Genomic DNA, 24067 nt, shown 5'->3' with positions numbered 1-24067 from the left:
CAAATAATAATATACAAGGTAAGCTTAAAAAACACTCACCTACATCAAAATATACAATTTCATAACTATTAATGTCAAATAATGTAACACAAGGCCATTCATTTATCACTGTTTATTAAGATATTTTTAATAGCAGGTCAAGTTCTGGGCCTGTAGCTGCTGGTTCTGTATAACTGCTGGTTCTGGGCCTGCAGCTGCTGGTTCTGGCACTAGCTTCAACAAACTGTTCATTTTAGTTGGGAAATTAAAACATTCTTTTGACAGACAATACAGATGCAATTTCTGGCGAGTTCATAATAACATAATTGGTCACCTTAACGTGACTGTAGGGGAATAACATGCACACAAAACACATGCAAATATTTACACAGATGAAGCAATGCCTCTGAGATCAAATTAAAAACTGCTCAGTGGAAACAGCAAAACAAACTGTTGACGGTCTGAGAGTGAGCCTCGTTAGCAGAGCGAGCTCTAGAAAGTAACACCTCCAAACCACCGAGGCACCGGGCCAATCTGAGGTGTTAAAAAACATAAACTGTGAGGATGTAAACAGGTAAACAAGGCACGTCTGGTGTACTTCCAGCTGAGGACAAGTCTCTGAAAAGTTTCCCACCTCAAGACAACTTTTTGCAATTCTCCCTTTATAGATACGTCAGTCTTCAATCCTGTATCATTGACAGATAGATTTAACATGAGGAACGAGACCTTTGGATCCCAGATGTGGTCGTAGATGCCAGTTTGATGGGCCTTCAAAACGTGGTGCTCAAACGCAGCTTCTCATCCGGAGGCGTGAGGGCACCGAAATCTATGAAACACAGGTGTTCAACCAAGAGATCAAGACATTACAAAGTCTTTGCTTTATGCTTTCAGATACTACTTTATCCTTCTTAACATTTCAGCCATTATTATTACTAAAACAATACTTCAGCATTTGGGGAAATACAGTTTATTTACTATACGTACATGAAAGTGGCACAAAAATCTCAGAGTCTACGCCACAGTGTTGCCTCCTATTTTAGCTTTCTATCAAATGAAACACCCGGTTCGTTGTTCAATGCTAAATAACTAACCAATGACACTGAAAATAAGACGACACATGGCCCTTTTTTCCCTCTGAAAACATGCCTTTTTCAGTCATTTCCATCCAGTTAATCACCTCCCGGAAGTCTGAGTGCCATTCACTGAAAAGTAAACAAGTGTTTCAAAAACTGGACATGATCCATGATTTTAAGGGTGAAGTTCTGGTGGATATTTTTCCTTTAAATAAACATTGATGATAATGTTTTGATGTGATCATTTGATGATATTATGATTTGTTGTTCCACGATGGTACACCCACGTGTAGAAAAGTAACGTCAGATCCACATCTGACGTTACTTTTCTATTAAATATGTGAAATGCATTAAAATACAGATACATGCGTTTGATTACAGAAATTGATATCTTCGAGAAATATATTCTTTTTTTCTGCATGAACCTTTTTTCCATTATGGTACAATGTTGCCTTGAATAAAGATTTACAACAATTAACATGTATATAGAGATTCTTTTAAGTCTCCCATTTAAAGCAGGGAAAACATCACACATGTTTTTCCCCTCATTAATATCAAAATTCATACCATAGAGGGTGAAATGTGAAAAGATCATGTAGGTGGAGTTGACGATTACGATGAAATACAGAAGTGACGTCATCTCTTCGGGTTACTGGGAAAAAGGGAGGGTGATAAGGAGGATAAATTAGGCGTCTGATGGAGGCTTGGACCATTTCTCCTGCCCTCATCTCCCCTCCTCCTCCCTGATGGATGCCACTGGGAGCCCCTCGCTCTGCTTCCCCCACCTCAACTCCTCCTGCAGGCGGCTGCCTCGACCTCACTCGGAGAAGGCTCTGCTCTACGCCCTCCTGGCCTTCGTCTCTCTGCTCACCGTCGCCCTCAACCTGCTCGTCGTCGTCTCCATCACTCACTTCCGCCAGCTCCACACCCCCACCAACACCCTGCTGCTGTCTCTGGCCGTGTCAGACCTGGTGGTGGGCCTGCTGGTGATGCCCATCGAGGCCCTGCGCTACATGGAGACGTGCTGGCTGCTGGGGGGGCTCATGTGTGCTCTGACTCCTTACGTCTCCTACTGTCTGCTCTCTGCCTCTGTGGGGAGCATGGTGCTCATATCTGTAGACCGCTATGTGGCTATCTGTGACCCGCTGCTCTATTCCTCTAAGATCACCCTGAACCGAGTTAAGATATCCATCTGTCTGTGTTGGGCCGGTTCTCTTCTCTACAACGGCTGTATCCTCGTGGGCCACTTGGGCCAGCCGGACCGCTTCAGCTCCTGCCACGGGGAGTGCGTGGTGGTCATCAGCCACGTCTCGGGCACGCTAGATCTGTTGTTCTCATTTGTGGGGCCCTGCACCGTCATGGTGGTCCTCTATATGCGGGTGTTTGTGGTCGCCGTGTCTCAGCTGCGTGTCATCCAGCTGCAGACCGTCGCTGCCAGTCCAATCGCTAAAAAGTCAGAGAGGAAGGCAGCCAGGACTCTGGGGATTGTGATAGCTGTGTTTCTAATGTGCTTCTGCCCGTATTACTACCCCTCTCTAGCAGGAGAGGACACCTCCACCAGCTTGTCTTATTACGCCCTGTTGGCTTGGCTCATGCTGATTAACTCCTGTCTGAACCCTCTGATTTACGCTCTGTTCTACCCCTGGTTTAGAAAAGCCATCAGACTCATCTTCACCCTCAGAATACTGCAGCCTCACTCCCGGGAGGACAAAGTCCTGTAGACACACCTGAAATGATCTGTTACTTTTCACGCTTCTCATTTTCTCACACACTGAACAGGTTGGTCTCATGAGTACTCACCTCCTTGCCGAGTGAAGAGCGTTGTTGTCCGTGGTTTATGTGACCTCGCACTGCACCTAGAATGAAAAACAGATGTCAACTATATTCATTCAGTGGAACAAAGGTCTCCTGTATATTTACCATTTTGTCATAAGCACCAAGAAATCATAAACAAGTGAATATAAATGTACAAAAATCATATACATATCTTCATGCTGGTTGACTGTGATAAAGTATAACAAATGGGAACATTTAAATAAGAAGCAGTGAATGAAACCCACATCCACCGTGTCTTTAGGCCCAAGTGAACAAGTTACAGGCCAGTTCTTTAGGTGCACATCTGGACAATCATACACTCTGTAAACCTGCTGCATTGGCCCCCAGTCACAGGACATGCATGTTCTGGTTGTGGCCACATGGGGGCGCCAGCAGGCCACTATCAATGGAGCTGGCAATCTTCTCCAGAGGATGTTTGCTCAACTTTATGAGGCCTATAAGATAGATCCAAACCCATTAACTCCAAGTGTGCATGGATGGAAACGTCACCTTCTATGTTAGACGCTCAACACGGCTGGGTTTGCACGCCGTCGACTCAAATTTGGACCTCAGGAAAGCATTTGACACAGTAAATCATTCTGTTCTTCTTACCAAGGTCTCAAAATACTGTGAGCTGGATTGAATCAGATCTGCATGATCGAACACAATCTGTATCAGTTAACAACTGCAGATCTGACCCTCTTAGGCTAACCTCCGGAGTCCCTCAGGGGTCAATATTAGGCCCCCTTCTATTTAGTCTTTATATTAATGATTTGCCCACTATTTGTCCTGAGGCTGAATGCTTAATGTATGCAGACGACACGGTTTTCTTTGTTCATGGTCACACCAAAGACACTGTTGCCGCTAAACTCATTAAAACTATGTCCTGTGTTACAACTTGGTTGCAGGAGTGCTGTCTACAGCTAAACGTTTCTAAAACTGTAGGCATGTATTTCACTAAAACAAATCGAGTATCCCCTGACCCCAACATACATGTTAATGGAGAAAAAATTGTCAGCCAATATAAATATCTTGGGATAATAATAGATTCAGAGCTTTCATTTAAAGCCCATATTGACAAATTGTGTAAAAAAATCAAGTTAAATCTCGCAAATTTTCAGTCACTTCAACTATTGCCTAACCAGCTGGTCCCAGGCTGGTCAGAGTTTAAAAAAAACCATTGGAAATCTTGTACAAACAAGCAATTAAAGTTATGGATAAAAAACCTAGGCACTATCATCACTGTGCAATTTTAAAAAATACAGTATTTTAAATTGGGACAGTCTTCACACATTTGTAGACTTAAAACTGACCTATAAAGTACTGCATAAATTGGCTCCAGATCCTCTGGCAGAGTTCATCAGCCAAAGAAACAGCCTTGAGCGTGTCACTCGAGGCTCTGTCAGAGGTGACTGTTATATTCCTTTGCGTAGGAGCACTTTCAGTAAGTCGGCCTGGTCAGTAAGAAGTGCAAGTCTGTGGAACTCAGTACCTGAGGAGGTTAAACTGCTCACAACATACAAGGCCTTCACAAAAAAATTGAAAACGTGGCTTATCAACACCTAGAGCTGCCAACACTAAAAGATAAGCCTGTTTTGATGTTATGATAATGTGTTGTTGCATTTTTTCTTAATTGTATAGTAAGTGTTTGCATATGTATTTTGTATTATCTTGGACATGTATTTTCTTTTCTTTTCTTCTTTTTTAATTGTAATTTTATTGCCTTTTTTACATCATGGCCAGGGGACTACAGATGAAAACTAGCCTTCTGGCTAATTCTGGCTTTTTTAACCATGTGTAACCATGTGTTTTATGACATTGCACTGTCCCCTTTTCAATAAACTAATTCTAATTAAATATCAATAATGATGCACAAAGACCATTTTCAAACGTTATCTGCTTTTTCTCATGTTCTATTCCATTTAACTGGATTCATTAAATGCTTTCCGCTTTCTAATTCAAGTTGGAGCCTTCTCAATAGTTAGAGTGGCATCATGCATGAAATGACATCACCACGAGGGACAATACTATCATAGACATAGATGATGAGTGAAACTCAGATTGGAGCGATGAAGGGGAGATGTCGTCATGTGTTTGGAGGAGCTGGGAGGAGCAGGTTAAGGGAGGATAAGTTAGGCGTCTGATGGAGGCTTGGACCATTTCTCCTGCACCCACCTCACCTCTCCTCCCCCCCTCCCTGATGGATGCCACTGGGAGCCCCTCGCTCTGCTTCTCCCACCTCAACTCCTCCTGCAGGCGGCTGCCCAGACCTCACTCGGAGAAGGCTGTGCTCTACGCCCTCCTGGCCTTCGTCTCTCTGCTCACCGTCGCCCTCAACCTGCTCGTCGTCGTCTCCATCTCACACTTCCGCCAGCTCCACACCCCCACCAACACCCTGCTGCTGTCTCTGGCCGTGTCAGACCTGGTGGTGGGCCTGCTGGTGATGCCCATCGAGGCCCTGCGCTACATGGAGACGTGCTGGCTGCTGGGGGGGCTCATGTGTGCTCTGACTCCTTACGTCTCCTACTGTCTGCTCTCTGCCTCTGTGGGGAACATGGTGCTCATATCCGTAGACCGCTATGTGGCTATCTGTGACCCGCTGCTCTATTCCTCTAAGATCACCCTGAACCGAGTTAAGATATCCATCTGTTTGTGTTGGGCCTGTTCTCTTCTCTACAACGGCTGTATCCTCGTGGGCCACTTGGGCCAGCCGGACCGCTTCAGCTCCTGCCACGGGGAGTGCGTGGTGGTCATAGACCACGTCTCGGGCATTGTCGACCTCGTGGTCACATTTGTGGGGCCCTGCACCGTCATGGTGGTCCTCTATATGCGGGTGTTTGTGGTCGCCGTGTCTCAGATGCGTGTCATCCAGCTGCAGACCGTCGCTGCCAGTCCAATCGCTAAAAAGTCAGAGAGGAAGGCAGCCAGGACTCTGGGGATTGTGATAGCTGTGTTTCTAATGTGCTTCTGCCCGTATTACTACCCTTCTCTATCAGGAGAGGGCACCTCCACTAACTTGTCATACTTTGCTGTGTTGTCTTGGCTCATGCTGCTTAACGCCTGTCTGAACCCTCTGATTTATGCTCTGTTCTACCCCTGGTTTAGAAAAGCCAACAGACTCATCCTCACCCTCAGAATACTGCAGCCTCACTCCCGTAATGTCAGGATCCTGTAGATCCGTTTCTGTTTTAATGAAACATACTGTCTGGACCTGTATGTGTCTATGTTTGTGTGTGACTTTCTTATTTTGCCTCACACGTGCTGCAGAAAAGTTATTACACATAAACATAATTGACACTACTTTTCAAAGTGACAACAATTTCCTGTCATTGTGAGAAGCACATTTTCAGAATTTCTGCACAATCACTGTGTCTTTACTGACGACATAACAGGATTCAAAGGGCTTTGTTTTTCTGTTTTCTGTGATCCCAAAATGCAAAATCACACTTCCCTAGGTAATGTACTTTTAGGAAATACTCTTATATTGGATTTTAGAGTTTAACTAATTTTACTTTTAGTTTTTACTCAACTCTGCAAGAAAATATGACTGTTGTGCAGTGCCATTTTGGGAGTATTTAGTCTCACTGCAGTGTAAAATCTCCACTAAAAGATTACAAGTCTGTACGTTATTGTATTATTTTTATATATATATATATATATATATATATATATATATATATATATATATATATATATATCACTGTCACTGTGATCTAACAAAACGTGCATCAGCTTATGTCAGTGTGTTGTTTTAATTCCAGCATGAGTTATGTCCTTTAGCATGAACAATACTGTCAAATGACAAACAATAATAAACAAAAACATAGAACCCTGCCTTTTTCATTCTCTGTCACGCTGCCATTCTGTTTAACATTTAAATTATTATTGTTGTGCAAAAACTGGCATCTCAGAAGTCTCATCAAAAACACATGACCTATAAGTATAACACTATACTTCTGTGTATTATTCATTCATGGACTTACCCATAAGGCAGACGTTCACATATGTCGGCATGAAGCAAGCCTGAAAATCAGAATGGACAAGAAAAATGTTATTAAATGGCTAAAATATGAATGATAGACAGATCTACAGATATTATGTTTGAGCTATTATACTGCACATATGTCATACATAAATAATGTGTCTAAACCCCTTTTTTAAACCACTAACTTTAGGTCTATACTCTTGGACACTGAATGAACCCACTCACAGAACAGTTTCTACAATATCTGCAACAACAACAACAACAAAAGAAAGTGATGTCACACAATCACAACTTTCAAACACCCACATAGTGTGTGTATGTTTTCTTTTGTTTTGCTGTTTTTGTCTTCAAATAAAGGCCATAATCGGGCCTGATGAACTGATTTGCACATGTGTCCCCGTCTCTGCTGATCTGAGTCCAGCAATTCATCTGGGAATGAAGTGAGTGTCTTTTGCCAGCAGGTCCATCCATCCATCCATCCATATTCTTCCGCTTATCCGGGACCGGGTCACGGGGGCAGCTGCCTGAGCAGGGACGCCCAGACTTCCGCTGACATAGTCACTCCAGAGTGTCCTGGGTCTTCCTCGGGGTCTCCTCCCGGTGGGGCATGCCTGGAACACCTCCCGAGGGAGGCGTCCAGGGGGCATCCGATACAGATCTCCTCACACTATCTCTAAGGGAGCGCCCTGCCACCCTGTGGAGGAAGCTCATTTCGGCCGCATGTATCGGGGATCTTATTCTTTCGGTCACGACCCAAAGTTCATGACCATAGGCCTTTCGGCTCAGCTCTCTCTTCACCACGACGGACCGATACAACGACCGCATTACTGCAGCCGCTGCACCGATCCGCCTGTCAATCTCATGTTCCATCCTTCCCTCACTCGTGAACAAGACCCCAAGATACTTAAACTCCTCCACTTGAGGCAGGAACTCCCCCCCAACCTGGAGGGAGCAAGCCACCTTTTCCGGTCGAGAACCATGGCCTCAGATTTGGAGGTGCTAATCCTCATCCCGGCTGCTTCACACTCTGCCCCAGGACATGCTGGAGGTCCTGGCTCGAAGGAGCCAACAACACCACATCGTCCGCAAAGAGCAGGGATGAAATCCAGTGGCTCCCAAACCAGATCCCCTCAGGCCCACGGCTGCGCCTAGAAATCCTGTCCATAAATCCATATTTTTGAATAGAGGGACCGCCACCCCGGTCTGCCAGTCCAGAGGCACTGTCCCCGACTGCCACGCGATGTTGCAGAGACGTGTCAATCAAGACAGCCCCACAACATCCAGAGACTTGAGGTACTCGGGCGGATCTCATCCACCCCCGGTGCCTTGCCACCGGGGAGCTTCTTAACTACCTCGGTGACTTCAGCCCGGGTAATGGGTGGATGAACCTCCGAGTCTCCAGCCTCTGCTTCCTCAACGTGTCAGTGGGATTGAGGAGATCCTCAAAGTATTCCTTCCACCGCCCGACGATATCCCCAGTCGAAGTCAGCAGCTCCCCACCTCCACCGTAAACAGTGTTGGTGGAGGGCTGCTTCCCCTTCCTAAGGCGCCGGATGGTTTGCCAGAACTTCATCGAGGCCGACCGATAGTCCTCCTCCGTGGCTTCCCCGAACTCTTCCCAGACCCGAACCTTTGCTTCAGCGACCGCCTGCGCTGCAGCACGCTTGGCCTGCCGGTACCTGTCAGCTGCCTCGGGAGTCCCCCGAGCCAACCAGGTTCGGTAGGACTCCTTCTTCAGCTTGACAGCATCCCTTACTTCCGGTGTCCACCACCAGGTTCGGGGATTGCCACCACCACAGGCACCGGGGACCTTGCGGCCACAGCTTCGAACAGCCGCGTCCACAATGGAAGCGGAGAACAAGGTCCATTCGGACTCAACGTCCCCAGCTTCCCTCGGGATCTGGTCAAAGCTCTCCCGGAGGTGGGAGTTGAAGACCTCCCTGACAGATGGTTCCACCAGACGTTCCCAGCAGACCCTCACAACACGTTTAGGTCTGCCAAGTCTGTCCAGCTTCCTCCCCTGCCAGCGGATCCAACTCACCACCAGGTGGTGATCAGTTGACAGCTCAGCCCCTCTCTTCACCCGAGTGTCCAAGACATACGGCCGGAGGACACAACCACGAAGTCGATCAAGGACCTCTGGCCTACAGTGTCCTGGTGCCACGTGCACTGATGGACACCCTTATGCTTGAACATGGTGTTCGTTATGGACAAACCGTGATTAGCACAGAAGTCCAATAACAGAACCCCTCTCGGGTTCAGATCGGGGAGGCCGTTCCTCCAAATCACGCCCCTCCAGGTAACACTGTCGTTACCCACGTGAGCGTTGAAGTCCCCCAGTAGAACAATGGAGTCCCCGGTTGGAGCACTCTCAAGTACCCCTCCCAAGGACTCCAAGAAGGCCGGGTACTCTGCACTGCCGTTTGGCCCATAGGCCAAAACAACAGTGAGAGACCTATCCCCGACCCGAAGGCGCAGGGAAACGAACCTCTCGTTCACTGGGGAAAACTCCAACACGTGGCGGCTGAGCTGGGGGGCTATAAGCAAGCCCACACCAGCTCAGCGCCTCTCACCGCGGGCAACTCCAGAGTAGAACAGAGTCCTGCCTCTCTCGAAGGGGTTGGGTTCCAGAGCCCAGACTGTGCGTGGAGGTAAGCCCGACTACCTCTAGCCAGTAGCGCTCTACCTCCCACACTAGCTCAGGCTCTTCCCCCCCCAGTGAGGTGACATTCCATGTCCCCATGGCTAGTGTCACCGTCCGGGGATTGGGTCCCAGGGGCACCCGCCCAGGACAGCCACCCAAATCGCACCGCACCGGCCCCTTCTGAACCCTCCTGCGGGTGGTGGGCCTACAGGAGGGCGGGCCCACGTCGCTCCTTTGGGCTGCGCCCGGCCGGGTCCCGTGGGCACAGACCCGGCCACCAGGCGCTCGCCTGCGAGGCCCAACCCCGGGCCTGGCTCCAGGGTGGGGCCCCGGTAACGCCAGTCGGTGCGACGTAAACGTCCTTGTGTGTTTTTTCTTCATAGAGGCTTTGGAACCGCTCTTAGTCTGACCTGTCACCTAGGACCTGTTTGCCTTGGGAGACTCTACCAGGGGCATTAAGCCCCGGACAACATGGCTCCTAGGGTCATTCAGGTGCTCAAACCCCTCCACCACGGTAAGGTGTCAGTTCAAGGAGGAGTTGCCAGAAGGTGGCGACAGTTATTCAGATTATACATGGCATGATTGAGTTCATCTCTCCAGGCTGGTTGGTTGGAGCCTTCTCAATAGTTCCAGTGCATATGGCATCATGCATGAAATGACATCACCACGAGGGACAATACTATCAGAGACATAGATGAGTGAAACTCAGATTGGAGTGATGAAGAGGGAGAAGTGATGAAGGGGAGATGTCGTCATGTGTTTGGAGGAGCTGGGAGGAGCAGGTTGAGGGAGGATAAATTAGGCGTCTGATGGAGGCTTGGACCATTTCTCCCGCCCCCACCTCACCTCTCCTCCCCTCCTCCTCCCTGATGGATGCCACTGGGAGCCCCTCGCTCTGCTTCTCCCACCTCAACTCCTCCTGCAGGCGGCTGCCTCGACCTCACTCGGAGAAGGCTCTCCTCTACGCCCTCCTGGCCTTCGTCTCTCTGCTCACCGTCGCCCTCAACCTGCTCGTCGTCGTCTCCATCTCACACTTCCGCCAGCTCCACACCCCCACCAACACCCTGCTGCTGTCTCTGGCCGTGTCAGACCTGGTGGTGGGCCTGCTGGTGATGCCCATCGAGGCCCTGCGCTACATGGAGACGTGCTGGCTGCTGGGGGGGCTCATGTGTGCTCTGACTCCTTACGTCTCCTACTGTCTGCTCTCTGCCTCTGTGGGGAACATGGTGCTCATATCCGTAGACCGCTATGTGGCTATCTGTGACCCGCTGCTCTATTCCTCTAAGATCACCCTGAACCGAGTTAAGATATCCATCTGTTTGTGTTGGGCCTGTTCTCTTCTCTACAACGGCTGTATCCTCGTGGGCCACTTGGGCCAGCCGGACCGCTTCAGCTCCTGCCACGGGGAGTGCGTGGTGGTCATCGACCACGTCTCGGGCATTGTCGACCTCGTGGTCACATTTGTGGGGCCCTGCACCGTCATGGTGGTCCTCTATATGCGGGTGTTTGTGGTCGCCGTGTCTCAGCTGCGTGTCATCCAGCTGCAGACCGTCGCTGCCAGTCCAATCGCTAAAAAGTCAGAGAGGAAGGCAGCCAGGACTCTGGGGATTGTGATAGCTGTGTTTCTAATGTGCTTCTGCCCGTATTACTACCCCTCTCTATCAGGAGAGGGCACCTCCACTAACTTGTCTTACTTTGCTGTGTTGTCTTGGGTCTCGCTGCTTAACTCCTGTCTGAACCCTCTGATTTATGCTCTGTTCTACCCCTGGTTTAGAAAATCCATCAGACTCGTCTTTACCCTCACAATACTGCAGCCTCACTCCCGCCAAGTCATGATCCTGTAGATCCATTTCTGTTTTAATGAAACATACTGTCTGGACCTGTATGTATCGATGTGTGTGTGTGTTTGAGTGTGTGTGTGTGTGTGTGTGTGTGTGTGTGTGTGTGTGTGTGTGTGTCGTCGGCAACAGCGGCTCCACCTGCAGACTTTCTTATTTTGTCTCTCAGTGCTGCAGAAAGGTTATTACACATAAGAGAATGAAATTTCCTGTCATTGTGAGAAGCAGGTTTTCATAAGTTCCCCATGTCATCACATTTTATCTTTGCAGTGTAAAATCTCCACTAAAAGATTACAGGTCTGTATGATTTATTGTATTATTTTAAATCCATCAGACTCGTCTTTACCCTCAGAATACTGCAGCCTCACTCCCGTAAAGTCCGGATCCTGTAGATCCGTTTCTGTTTTAATGAAACATACTGTCTGGACCTGTATGTATCAATGAGTGTGTGGCGGCTCCAGCTGCAGACTTTCTTATTTTGCCTCACACGTGCTGCAGAAAAGTTATTACACATAACACAATGAAACTTTTCAAAGTGACAACAATTTCCTGTCATTGTGAGAAGCAGATTTTCATCATTTCTGCTAAATCCCTGTGTCTTTACTAAAGACATGCTGCAGTTTATAACAGGGTTCAAAGGGCTTTGTTTTTCTGTTTTCTGTGATCCCAATACGCTAAATCACACTTCCTAGGTAATGTACTTTTAGGAAATACTCTTATATTGGATTTTAGAGTTTAACTTCTTTTACTTTTAGTTTTTACTCAACTCTGCAAGAAAATATGACTGTTGTGCAGTGCCATTTTGGGAGTATTTAGTCTCTCTGCAGTGTAAAATCTCCACTAAAAGATTACAAGTCTGCATGATTTATTGTATTTTTTTTTTTAAATCACTGTCACTGTGATCTAACAAAACGTGCATCAGCTTATGTCAGTGTGTTGTTTTAATTCCATGAGTTATGTCCTGTAGAACAATACTGTCAAATGACAAACAATAATAAACAAATACATAAAACCCTGCTAGTTTCGTTCTCTGTCACGCTGTCATTCTGTTTAACATATAAATTAGTGTTGTGCAAAAACTGGCGTCTCAAAAGTCTCATCAAAAACACATGACCTATAAGTATAACACTATACTTCTGTGTATTATTCATTCATGGACTTACCCATAAGGCAGACGTTCACATATGTCGACATGAAGCAAGTCTGAAAATCAGAATGGACAAGAAACATGTTATTAAATGGCTAGAATATGAATGATAGACAGATCTACAGATATTATGTTTGAGCTATTATACTATGCATATGTGAAATAATGTGTCTACACCCCCTTTTTTAAACCACTAACTTTAAGTCTATACACTTGGACACTGAATGAACCCACTCAAAGAACAGTTTCTACAATATCTGCAACAACAACAACAAAAGAAGGTGATGTCACACAATCACAACTTTCAAACACCCACATAGTGTGTGTACGTTTTCTTTTGTTTTGCTGTTTTTGTCTTCAAATAAAGGCCATAATCAGGCCTGATTAACTGATTTGCACATGTGTCCCCGTCTCTGCTGATCTGAGTCCAGCAATTCATCTGGGAATGAAGTGAGTGTCTTTTGCCAGCAGGTCCATCCATCCATCCATATTCTTCCGCTTATCCGGGACCAGGTCGCGGGGGCAGCTGCCTGAGCAGGGACGCCCAGACTTCCCTCTCCCCAGGCCAGCCGGGTGACATAGTCACTCCAGCGTGTCCTGGGTCTTCCTCGGGGTCTCCTCCCGGTGGGGCATGCCTGGAACACCTCCCGAGGGAGGCGTCCAGGGGGCATCCGATACAGATGCCCGAGCCACCTCAACTGGCTCCTCTCGATGTGGAGGAGCAGCGCCTCTACTCCGAGCTCCTCACCCTATCTCTAAAGGCCTGATTATGCTTCCGCGTAGTGATAACGCAACGGCAACGCAACGGCCACGCAGTTGCTTGGAGACCGTGATGGTTCTGCGTTGGGTTTACGTGTCGAAATGCAATTCAATGCCACACCGGTAAAGGGCGCTATGTTTTTTGTAAAGACTGACCGACCGACCGAGACTCTTGGCGTATATCGTCGTAGCCTCGTTATAGCGTATTTGTTTACTTTCCGGCTTTAAACGTCCACAATTTTTCAGAACTTGGTGTTTTATTTCTTTGTGCAAAAGCGAGAAGGTGCAAACAATAAAACGAGGTGAAAACAATAAAAGTAGCCTTTTAAAAGTTTAAATGGCGGTGTTTATGAGTGGAAACCGGATAGCGGTCTCCAGCGGATGTAGTTAGCGGACCAATCACAGCCGATGCCGCTGCGTTGGTGTTGCGTTGCTGTTGCGTTGCTGTTGCGTCGCCTCGACGCGGGTCTAGGATTTTTGGGAGGCACACGTCAGGCCCTTGCGTTGACGTAAGGGGGGTCCGCAAGGACGTAAGGGGTCCGCAAGCCCCCTTGCGTTGTGTCGACGCGGAAGCATAATTCAGCCTTAAGGGAGCGCCCTGCCACCCTGCGGAGGAAGCTCATTTCAACCGCTTGTATCCGGGATCTTATTCTTTCTTATTCCACATCGTCCGCAAAGAGCAGGGATGAAATCCAGTGGCTCCCGAACCAGATCCCCTCCGGCCCACGGCTGCGCCTAGAAATCCTGTCCATAAAAATAATGAACACAACCGGTGACAAAGGGCAGCCCTGCCGGAGTCCAACATGCACCTGGAACGGGTTTGACTTACTGCCGGCAATGCGAACCAAGCTCCTGCTCCGGTCATACAGGGACCGAACAGCCCTTAGCAGAGGGCCCCCGACCCCGTACTCCCAAAGTACCTCCCACAGAATGCCACGAGGGACACGGTCCAATGCCTTCTCCAAGTCCACAAAACACATGTGGACTGGTTGGGCAAACTCCCATGAACCCTCGAGCACCCTGCGGAGGGCATAGAGCTGGTCCAGTGTTCCACGGCCAGGACTAAAACTGCATTGTTCCTCCTGAATCCGAGGTTCGACTATCGGCCGAATGTTCCTCTCCAGTACCCTGGAATAGACTTTCCCGGGGAGGCTGAGAAGTGGACTTGAGGTACTCAGGGCGGATCTCATCCACCCCCGGTGCCTTGCCACCGGGGAGCTTCTTAACTACCTCGGTGACTTCAGCCCGGGTAATGGGTGAATGAACCTCCGAGTCTCCGGCCTCTGCTTCCTCAACGTGTCAGTGGGATTGAGGAGATCCTCAAAGTATTCCTTCCACCGCCCGACGATATCCCCAGTCGAAGTCAGCAGCTCCCCACCTCCACCGTAAACAGTGTTGGTGGAGGGCTGCTTCCCCTTCCTAAGGCGCCGGATGGTTTGCCAGAACTTCCTCGAGGCCGACCGATAGTCCTCCTCCGTGGCCTCCCCGAACTCTTCCCAGACCCGAACCATTGCTTCAGCGACCGCCCGCGCTGCAGCACGCTTGGCCTGCCGGTACCTGTCAGCTGCCTCGGGAGTCCCCCGAGCCAACCAGGTTCGGTAGGACTCCTTCTTCAGCTTGACAGCATCCCTTACTTCCGGTGTCCACCACCGGGTTCGGGGATTGCCACCACGACAGGCACCGGGGACCTTACAGCTTCGAACAGCCGCGTCCACAATGGAAGCGGAGAACAAGGTCCATTCAGACTCAACGTCCCCAGCTTCCCTCGGGATCTGGTCAAAGCTCTCCCGGAGGTGGGAGTTGAAGACCTCCCTGACAGAGGGTTCCACCAGACGTTCCCAGCAGACCCTCACAACACGTTTAGGTCTGCCAAGTCTGTCCAGCTTCCTCCCCTGCCAGCGGATCCAACTCACCACCAGGTGGTGATCAGTTGACAGCTCAGCCCCTCTCTACACCCGAGTGTCCAAGACATACGGCCGGACGACGCAACCACGAAGTCGATCAAGGACCTCCGGCCTACGGTGTCCTGGTGCCACGTGCACTGAAGGACACCCTTATGCTTGAACATGGTGTTCGTTATGGACAAACCGTGATTAGCACAGAAGTCCAATAACAGAACCCCACTCGGGTTCAGATCGGGGAGGCCGTTCCTCCCAATCACGCCCCTCCAGGTAACACTGTCGTTACCCACGTGAGCGTTGAAGTCCCCCAGTAGAACAATGGAGTCCCCGGTTGGAGCACTCTCAAGTACCCCTCCCAAGGACTCCAAGAAGGCCGGGTACTCTGCACTGCCGTTTGGCCCGTAGGCCGAAACAACAGTGAGAGACCTATCCCCGACCCGAAGGCGCAGGGAAACGAACCTCTCGTTCACTGGGGAAAACTCCAACACGTGGCGGCTGAGCTGGGGGGCTATAAGCAAGCCCACACCAGCTTGGCGCCTTTCACCGCGGGGAACTCCAGAGTAGAACAGAGTCCTGCCTCTCTCAAGGAGTTGAGTTCCAGAGCCCAGACTGTGCGCGGAGGTGAGCCCGACTACCTCTAGCCAGTAGCGCTCTACCTCCCGCACTAGCTCAGGCTCTTTCCCCCCCAGTGAGGTGACATTCCATGTCCCCATGGCTAGTGTCACCGTCCGGGGATTGGGTCGCAGGGGCACCCGCCAAGGACAGCTACCCAATTCGCACCGCACCGGCCCCTTCTGAACCCTCCTGCGGGTGGTGCGCCTACAGGAGGGCGGGCCCACGTCGCTCCTTTGGGCTGCGCCCGGCCGGGTCCCGTGGGCACAGACCCGGCCACCAGGCGTTCGCCTGCGAGCCCCAACCCCGGGCCTGGCTCCAGGGTGGGGACCAGGTGACGCCAGTCCGTGCGACGTAAACGTCCTTGTGTGTTTTTTCTTCATAGGGGCTTTGGAACCGCTCTTAGTCTGACCTGTCACCTAGGACCTGTTTGCCTTGGGAGACCCTACCAGGGGCATTAAGCCCCGGACAACATAGCTCCTAGGGTCATTCGGGTGCTCAAACCCCTCCACCACGGTAAGGTGTCAGTTCAAGGAGGAGTTGCCAGCAGGTGGCGGCAGTTATTCAGATTATACATGGCATGATTGAGTTTGTCTCTCCAGGCTGGTTGGTTGGAGCCTTCCAGTGCATATGGCATCATGCATAAAATGACATCACCACGATAGACAATACTATCATAGACATAGATGAGTGAAACTCAGATTGGAGTGATGAAGAGGGAGAAGTGATGAAGGGGAGATGTCGTCATGTGTTTGGAGGAGCTGGGAGGATAAAGGGAGGATAAATTGAGGGAGGATAAATTAGGCGTCTGATGGAGGCTTGGACCATTTCTCCCGCCCCCACCTCACCTCTCCTCCCCTCCTCCCTCCCTGATGGATGCCACTGGGAGCCCCTCGCTCTGCTTCTCCCACCTCAACTCCTCCTGCAGGCGGCTGCCTCGACCTCACTCGGAGAAGGCTCTGCTCTACGCCCTCCTGGCCTTCGTCTCTCTGCTCACCGTCGCCCTCAACCTGCTCGTCGTCGTGTCCATCTCCCACTTCCGCCAGCTCCACACCCCCACCAACACCCTGCTGCTGTCTCTGGCCGTGTCCGACCTGGTGGTGGGCCTGCTGGTGATGCCCATCGAGGCCCTGCGCCACATGGAGACGTGCTGGCTGCTGGGGGGGCTCATGTGTGCTCTGACTCCTTACGTCTCCTACTGTCTGCTCTCTGCCTCTGTGGGGAACATGGTGCTCATATCTGTAGACCGCTATGTGGCTATCTGTGACCCGCTGCTTTATTCCTCTAAGATCACCCTGAACCGAGTTAAGATATCCATCTGTCTGTGTTGGGCCTGTTCTCTTCTCTACAACGGCTGTATCCTCGTGGGCCACTTGGGCCAGCCGGACCACTTCAGCTCCTGCCACGGGGAGTGCGTGGTGGTCATCGACCACGTCTCGGGCATTGTAGACCTCGTGGTCACATTTGTGGGGCCCTGCACCGTCATGGTGGTCCTCTATATGCAGGTGTTTGTGGTCGCCGTGTCTCAGCTGCGTGTCATCCAGCTGCAGACCGTCGCTGCCAGTCCAATCGCTAAAAAGTCAGAGAGGAAGGCAGCCAGGACTCTGGGGATTGTGATAGCTGTGTTTCTAATGTGCTTCTGCCCGTTTTACTACCCCTCTCTAGCAGGCGAGGACACCTCCACTAACTTGTCTTATTACGCCCTGTTGTCTTGGCTCATGCTGATTAACTCCTGTCTGAACCCTCTGATTTATGCTCTGTTCTACCCCTGGTTTAGAAAATCCATCAGACTCGTCTTTACCCTCACAATACTGCAGCCTCACTCCCGTAATGTCAGGATCCTGTAGATCCGTTTCTGTTTTAATGAAACATACTGTCTGGACCTGTGTGTGTCTATGTGTGTGTGTGTTTGAGTGTGTGTGTGTGAGTAGTCCGCAACAGCGGCTCCACCTGCAGACTTTCTTATTTTGTCTCTCAGTGCTGCAGAAAGGTTATTACACATAAGAGAATGAAATTTCCTGTCATTGTGAGAAGCAGGTTTTGATAAGTTCCCCATGTCATCACATTTTATCTTTGCAGTGTAAAATCTCCACTAAAAGATTACAGGTCTGTATGATTTATTGTATTATTTTAAATCCATCAGACTCGTCTTTACCCTCAGAATACTGCAGCCTCACTCCCGTAAAGTCAGGATCCTGTAGATCCGTTTCTGTTTTAATGAAACATACTGCCTGGACCTGTATGTGTCTATGTGTGTGTGTGTGGGGGGGGGGCTCCAGCTGCAGACTTTCTTATTTTGCCTCACACGTGCTGCAGAAAAATTATTACACATAACAGAATGAAACTTTTCAAAGTGACAACAATTTCCTGTCATTGTGAGAAGCAGATTTTCATAATTTCTGCTAAATCACTGTGTCTTTACTGACGACATGCTGCAGTTTATAACGGAGTTCAAAGGGCTTTGCTTTTCTGTTTTCAGTGATCCCAATACGCTAAATCACACTTCCTAGGTAATGTACTTTTAGGAAATACTCTTATATTGGATTTTAGAGTTTAACTTATTTTACTTTTAGTTTTTACTCAACTCTGCAAGAAAATATGACTGTTGTGCAGTGCCATTTTGGGAGTATTTAGTCTCACTGCAGTGTAAAATCTCCACTAAAAGATTACAAGTCTGCATGATTTATTGTATTTTTTTTTTTTAAATCACTGTCACTGTGATCTAACAAAACGTCTGTCAGCTTATGTCAGTGTGTTGTTTTAATTCCAGCATGAGTTATGTCCTGTACAACAATACTGTCAAATGACAAACAATAATAAACAAATACATAAAACCCTGCTAGTTTCATTCTCTGTCACGCTGTCATTCTGTTTAACATTTAAATTATTATTGTTGTGCAAAAACTGGCATCTCAGAAGTCTCATCAAAAACACATGACCTATAAGTATAACACTATACTTCTGTGTATTATTCATTCATGGACTTACCCATAAGGCAGACGTTCACATATGTCGGCATGAAGCAAGCCTGAAAATCAGAATGGACAAGAAAAATGTTATTAAATGGCTAAAATATGAATGATTGATAGACCTACAGATATTATGTTTGAGCTATTATGAATAATGTGTCTAAACCCCCTTTTTTAAACCACTAACTATACACTTGGACACTGAATGAACCCACTCACAGAACAGTTTCTACAATATCTGCAACAACAACAACAAAAGAAAGTGATGTCACACAATCACAACTTTCAAACACCCACATAGTGTGTGTACGTTTTCTTTTGTTTTGCTGTAATAAAGGCCATCATCGGGCCTGATGAACTGATTTGCACATGTGTCCCAGTCTCTGCTGATCTGAGTCCAGCAATTCATCTGGGAATGAAGTGAGTGTCTTTTGCCAGCAGGTCCATCCATCCATCCATATTCTTCCGCTTATCCGGGACCGGGTCGTGGGGACAGCTGCCTGAGCAGGGACGCCCAGACTTCCCTCTCCCCCAGGCCAGCCGGGTGACATAGTCACTCCAGCGTGTCCTGGGTCTTCCTCGGGGTCTCCTCCCGGTGGGGCATGCCTGGAACACCTCCCGTGTGACGGAGCTCCTCACCCTATCTCTAAGGGAGCGCCCTGCCACCCTGCCGAGGAAGCTCATTTTGGCCGCTTGTATCCGGGATCTTATTCTTTCGGTCACGACCCAAAGTTCATGACCATAGGTGAGGGTAGCAACGTAGATTGACCGGTAAATCGAGAGCTTCGCCTCAGCTCTCTCTTCACCACGACGGACCGATACAACGACTGCATTACTGCGGCCGCTGCACCGATCCACCTGTCAATCTCACGTTCCATCCTTCCCTCACTCTTGAACAAGACTCCAAGATACTTAAACTCCTCCACTTGAGCCAGGAACTCCCCCCCGACCTGGAAGGAGCAAGCCACCTTTTTCCGGTCGAGAACCATGGCCTCAGATTTGGAGGTGCTAATCCTCATCCCGGCTGCTTCACACTCGGCTGCAAACCGCCCCAGGACATGCTGGAGGTCCTGGCTCGAAGGAGCCAACAAGACCACATCGTCCGCAAAAAGCAGGGATGAAATCCAGTGGCTCCCGAACCAGATCCCCTCCGGCCCACGGCTGCACCTAGAAATCCTGTCCATAAAAATAATGAACAGGACCGGTGACAAAGGGCAGCCCTGCCGGAGTCCAACATGCACCTGGAACAGGTTTGACTTACTGCCGGCAATGCGAACCAAGCTCCTGCTCCGGTCATACAGGGACCGAACAGCCCTTAGCAGAGGGCCCCCGACCCCGTACTCCCAAAGTACCTCCCACAGAATGCCACGAGGGACACGGTCCAATGCCTTCTCCAAGTCCACAAAACACATGTGGACTGGTTGGGCAAACTCCCATGAACCCTCGAGCACCCTGCGGAGGGTATAGAGCTGGTCCAGTCTTCCAAGGCCAGGACATAAACCGCATTGTTCCTCCTGAATCCGAGGTTCGATATCGGACGAATTCTCCTCTCCAGTACCCTGGAATAGACTTTCCCGGGGAGGCTGAAAAGTGTGATCCCCCGATAGTTGGAACACACCCTCCGGTCCCCCTTTTTGAATAGAGGGACCACCACCCCGGTCTGCCAGTCCAGAGGCACTGTCCCCGACTGCCACGCGATGTTGCAGAGACGTGTCAATCAAGACAGCCCCACAACATCCAGAGACTTGAGGTACTCAGGGCGGATCTCATCCACCCCCGGTGCCTTGCCACCGGGGAGCTTCTTAACTACCTCGGTGACTTCAGCCCAGGTAATGGGTGGATGAACCTCCGAGTCTCCAGCCTCTGCTTCCTCAATGGAAGACGTGTCAGTGGGATTGAGGAGATCCTCAAAGTATTCCTTCCACCGCCCGACGATATCCCCAGTCGAAGTCAGCAGCTCCCCACCTCCACCGTAAACAGTGTTGGTGGAGGGCTGCTTCCCCTTCCTAAGGGTTCCTTGTTCCCCTTCCTAATTGTTCCTCCCAATCACGCCCCTCCAGGTAACACTGTCGTTACCCACGTGAGCGTTGAAGTCCCCCAGTAGAACAATGGAGTCCCCGGTTGGAGCACTCTCAAGTACCCCTCCCAAGGACTCCAAGAAGGCCGGGTACTCTGCACTGCCGTTTGGCCCGTAGGCCGAAACAACAGTGAGAGACCTATCCCCGACCCGAAGGCGCAGGGAAACGAACCTCTCGTTCACTGGGGAAAACTCCAACACGTGGCGGCTGAGCTGGGGGGCTATAAGCAAGCCCACACCAGCTCGGCGCCTTTCACCGCGGGCAACTCCAGAGTAGAACAGAGTCCTGCCTCTCTCAAGGAGTTGGGTTCCAGAGCCCAGACTGTGCGTGGAGGTGAGCCCGACTACCTCTAGCCAGTAGCGCTCTACCTCCCGCACTAGCTCAGGCTCTTTCCCCCCCAGTGAGGTGACATTCCATGTCCCCATGGCTAGTGTCACCGTCCGGGGATTGGGTCGCAGGGGCACCCGCCCAGGACAGCCACCCAAATCGCACCGCACCGGCCTCTTCTGAACCCTCCTGCGGGTGGTGGGCCTACAGGAGGGCGGGCCCACGTCGCTCTTTGGGCTGCGCCCGGCCGGGTCCCGTGGGCACAGACCCGGCCACCAGGCGCTCGCCTGCGAGCCCCAACCCCGGGCCTGGCTCCAGGGGGGGCCACGGTGACGCCAGTCCGTGCGACGTAAACGTCCTTGTGTGTTTTTTCTTCATATGGGCTTTGGAACCGCTCTTAGTCTGACCTGTCACCTAGGACCTGTTTGCCTTTGGAGACCCTACCAGGGGCATTAAGCTCCTAGGGTCATTCAGGTGCTCAAACCCCTCCACCACAGTAAGGTGTCAGTTCAAGGAGGAGTTGCCAGCAGGTGGCGGCAGTTATTCAGATTATACATGGCATGATTGAGTTCGTCTCTCCAGGCTGGTTGGTTGGAGCCTTCTCAACAGTTCCAGTGCATATGGCATCATGCATGAAATTACATCACCACGAGGGACAACACTATCATAGACATAGATGAGTGAAACTCAGATTGGAGTGATGAAGAGGGAGAAGTGATGAAGGGGAGATGTCGTCATGTGTTTGGAGGAGCTGGGAGGAGCAGGTTGAGGGAGGATAAATTAGGCGTCTGATGGAGGCTTGGACCATTTCTCCCGCCCCCACCTCACCTCTCCTCCCCTCCTCCTCCCTGATGGATGCCACTGGGAGCCCCTCGCTCTGCTTCTCCCACCTCAACTCCTCCTGCAGGCGGCTGCCTCGACCTCACTCGGAGAAGGCTCTGCTCTACGCCCTCCTGGCCTTCGTCTCTCTGCTCACCGTCGCCCTCAACCTGCTCGTCGTCGTCTCCATCTCACACTTCCGCCAGCTCCACACCCCCACCAACACCCTGCTGCTGTCTCTGGCCGTGTCAGACCTGGTGGTGGGCCTGCTGGTGATGCCCATCGAGGCCCTGCGCTACATGGAGACGTGCTGGCTGCTGGGGGGGCTCATGTGTGCTCTGACTCCTTACGTCTCCTACTGTCTGCTCTCTGCCTCTGTGGGGAACATGGTGCTCATATCTGTAGACCGCTATGTGGCTATCTGTGACCCGCTGCTCTATTCCTCTAAGATCACCCTGAACCGAGTTAAGATATCCATCTGTCTGTGTTGGGCCTGTTCTCTTCTCTACAATGGCTGTATCCTCGTGGGCCACTTGGGCCAGCCGGACCGCTTCAGCTCCTGCCACGGGGAGTGCGTGGTGGTCATCGAACACGTCGCGGGCATTGTCGACCTCGTGGTCACATTCGTGGGGCCCTGCACCGTCATGGTGGTCCTCTATATGCGGGTGTTTGTGGTCGCCGTGTCTCAGCTGCGTGTCATCCAGCTGCAGACCGTCGCTGCCAGTCCAATCGCTAAAAAGTCAGAGAGGAAGGCAGCCAGGACTCTGGGGATTGTGATAGCTGTGTTTCTAATGTGCTTCTGCCCGTATTACTACCCCTCTCTATCAGGAGAGGGCACCTCCACCAGCTTATCATACATTGCTGTGTTGTCTTGGGTCTTGCTGCTAAACTCCTGTCTGAACCCTCTGATTTATGCTCTGTTCTACCCCTGGTTTAGAAAAGCCAACAGACTCATCCTCACACTCAGAATACTGCAGCCTCACTCCCGTAATGTCAGGATCCTGTAGATCCATTTCTGTTTTAATGAAACATACTGTCTGGACCTGTATGTACCAATGTGTGTGCTTGTGTGCTTGTGTGTGTGTGTCTATGTGTGTGTGTGTGTGTGTGAGTGTGTGTGTGTGAGTAGTCCGCAACAGCGGCTCCACCTGCAGACTTTCTTATTTTGTCTCTCAGTGCTGCAGAAAGGTTATTACATGAAATTTCCTGTCATTGTGAGAAGCAGGTTTTCATAAGTTCATCACATTTTATCTTTGCAGTGTAAAATCTCCACTAAAAGATTACAGGTCTGTATGATTTATTGTATTTTTTTTTTAAATCACTGTCACTGTCATCTAACAAAACGTGCATCAGCTTATGTCAGTGTGTTGTTTTAATTCCAGCATGTCCTGTAGAACAATACTGTCAAATGACTACAAAATAAACAAATAGTTTCATTCTCTGTCACGCTGCCATTCTGTTTAACATTTAAATTATTAGTGTTGTGCAAAAACTGTCTCATCAAAAACACATGACCTATAAGTATAACACTATACTTCTGTGTATTATTCATTCATGGACTTACCCATAAGGCAGACGTTCACATAGGTCGACATGAAGCAAGCCTGAAAGTCATAATGACAAGAAACATGTTATTAAATGGCTGAAATATGAATGATATATAGATCCACAGATATTATGTTTGAGCTATTACACTATGCATATGTCATACATATAAATAATGTGTCTAAACCCCCTTTTTTAAACCACTAACTCTAAGTCTATACACTTGGACACTGAATGAACCCACTCAAAGAACAGTTTCTACAATATCTGCAACAACAACAAAAGAAAGTGATGTCACACAATCACAACTTTCAAACACCCACATAGTGTGTGTACGTTTTCTTTTGTTTTTTTGTTTTTGTCTTCAAATAAAGGCCATAATCGGGCCTGATGAACTGATTTGTACATCGCCATGAGTCCCCGTCTCTGCTGATCTGAGTCCAGCTATTCATCTGGGAATGAAGTGAGTGTCTTTTGCCAGCAGGTGGCGGCAGTCAGTCAGATTATACATGGCATGATTGAGTTTGTCTCTGCAGGCTGGTTGGTTGGAGCCTTCTCAATAGTTCTAGTGCATTC

The 24067-nt window shown here is 49.6% G+C and overlaps 1 long non-coding RNA gene and 5 pseudogenes across 6 annotated transcripts; 5 read left to right on the top strand and 1 right to left on the bottom strand.

Annotated features, from left to right (window-relative positions):
- Nucleotides 1-137: 137 nt before the first annotated feature.
- On the bottom strand, nt 138-23552 carry LOC311009728. Its single transcript, XR_014596685.1, has 5 exons — nt 23511-23552; nt 18742-18781; nt 12498-12537; nt 2853-2908; nt 138-805 (listed from the first exon to the last, which is right to left on the bottom strand). It is a non-coding gene; the product is annotated as an uncharacterized lncRNA (long non-coding RNA).
- Nucleotides 1429-2854, top strand: LOC311009724 (trace amine-associated receptor 13c pseudogene; annotated as a pseudogene). Its single transcript has one exon. The product of its transcript is annotated as a trace amine-associated receptor 13c pseudogene (transcript).
- Nucleotides 4741-6054, top strand: LOC311010219 (trace amine-associated receptor 13c pseudogene; annotated as a pseudogene). Its single transcript has one exon. The product of its transcript is annotated as a trace amine-associated receptor 13c pseudogene (transcript).
- LOC311009949 (trace amine-associated receptor 13c pseudogene) lies at nt 10360-11340 on the top strand (annotated as a pseudogene). Its single transcript has one exon. The product of its transcript is annotated as a trace amine-associated receptor 13c pseudogene (transcript).
- Nucleotides 16620-17600, top strand: LOC311009725 (trace amine-associated receptor 13c pseudogene; annotated as a pseudogene). Its single transcript has one exon. The product of its transcript is annotated as a trace amine-associated receptor 13c pseudogene (transcript).
- LOC311009747 (trace amine-associated receptor 13c pseudogene) lies at nt 21973-22953 on the top strand (annotated as a pseudogene). Its single transcript has one exon. The product of its transcript is annotated as a trace amine-associated receptor 13c pseudogene (transcript).
- Nucleotides 23553-24067: the final 515 nt, after the last annotated feature.

Source organism: Eutrigla gurnardus (assembly GCF_963514095.1).
Source record: "Eutrigla gurnardus genome assembly, chromosome: 24".
Taxonomy (NCBI): domain Eukaryota; kingdom Metazoa; phylum Chordata; class Actinopteri; order Perciformes; family Triglidae; genus Eutrigla; species Eutrigla gurnardus.
This window is presented reverse-complemented; position numbering and strand designations above follow the sequence as displayed.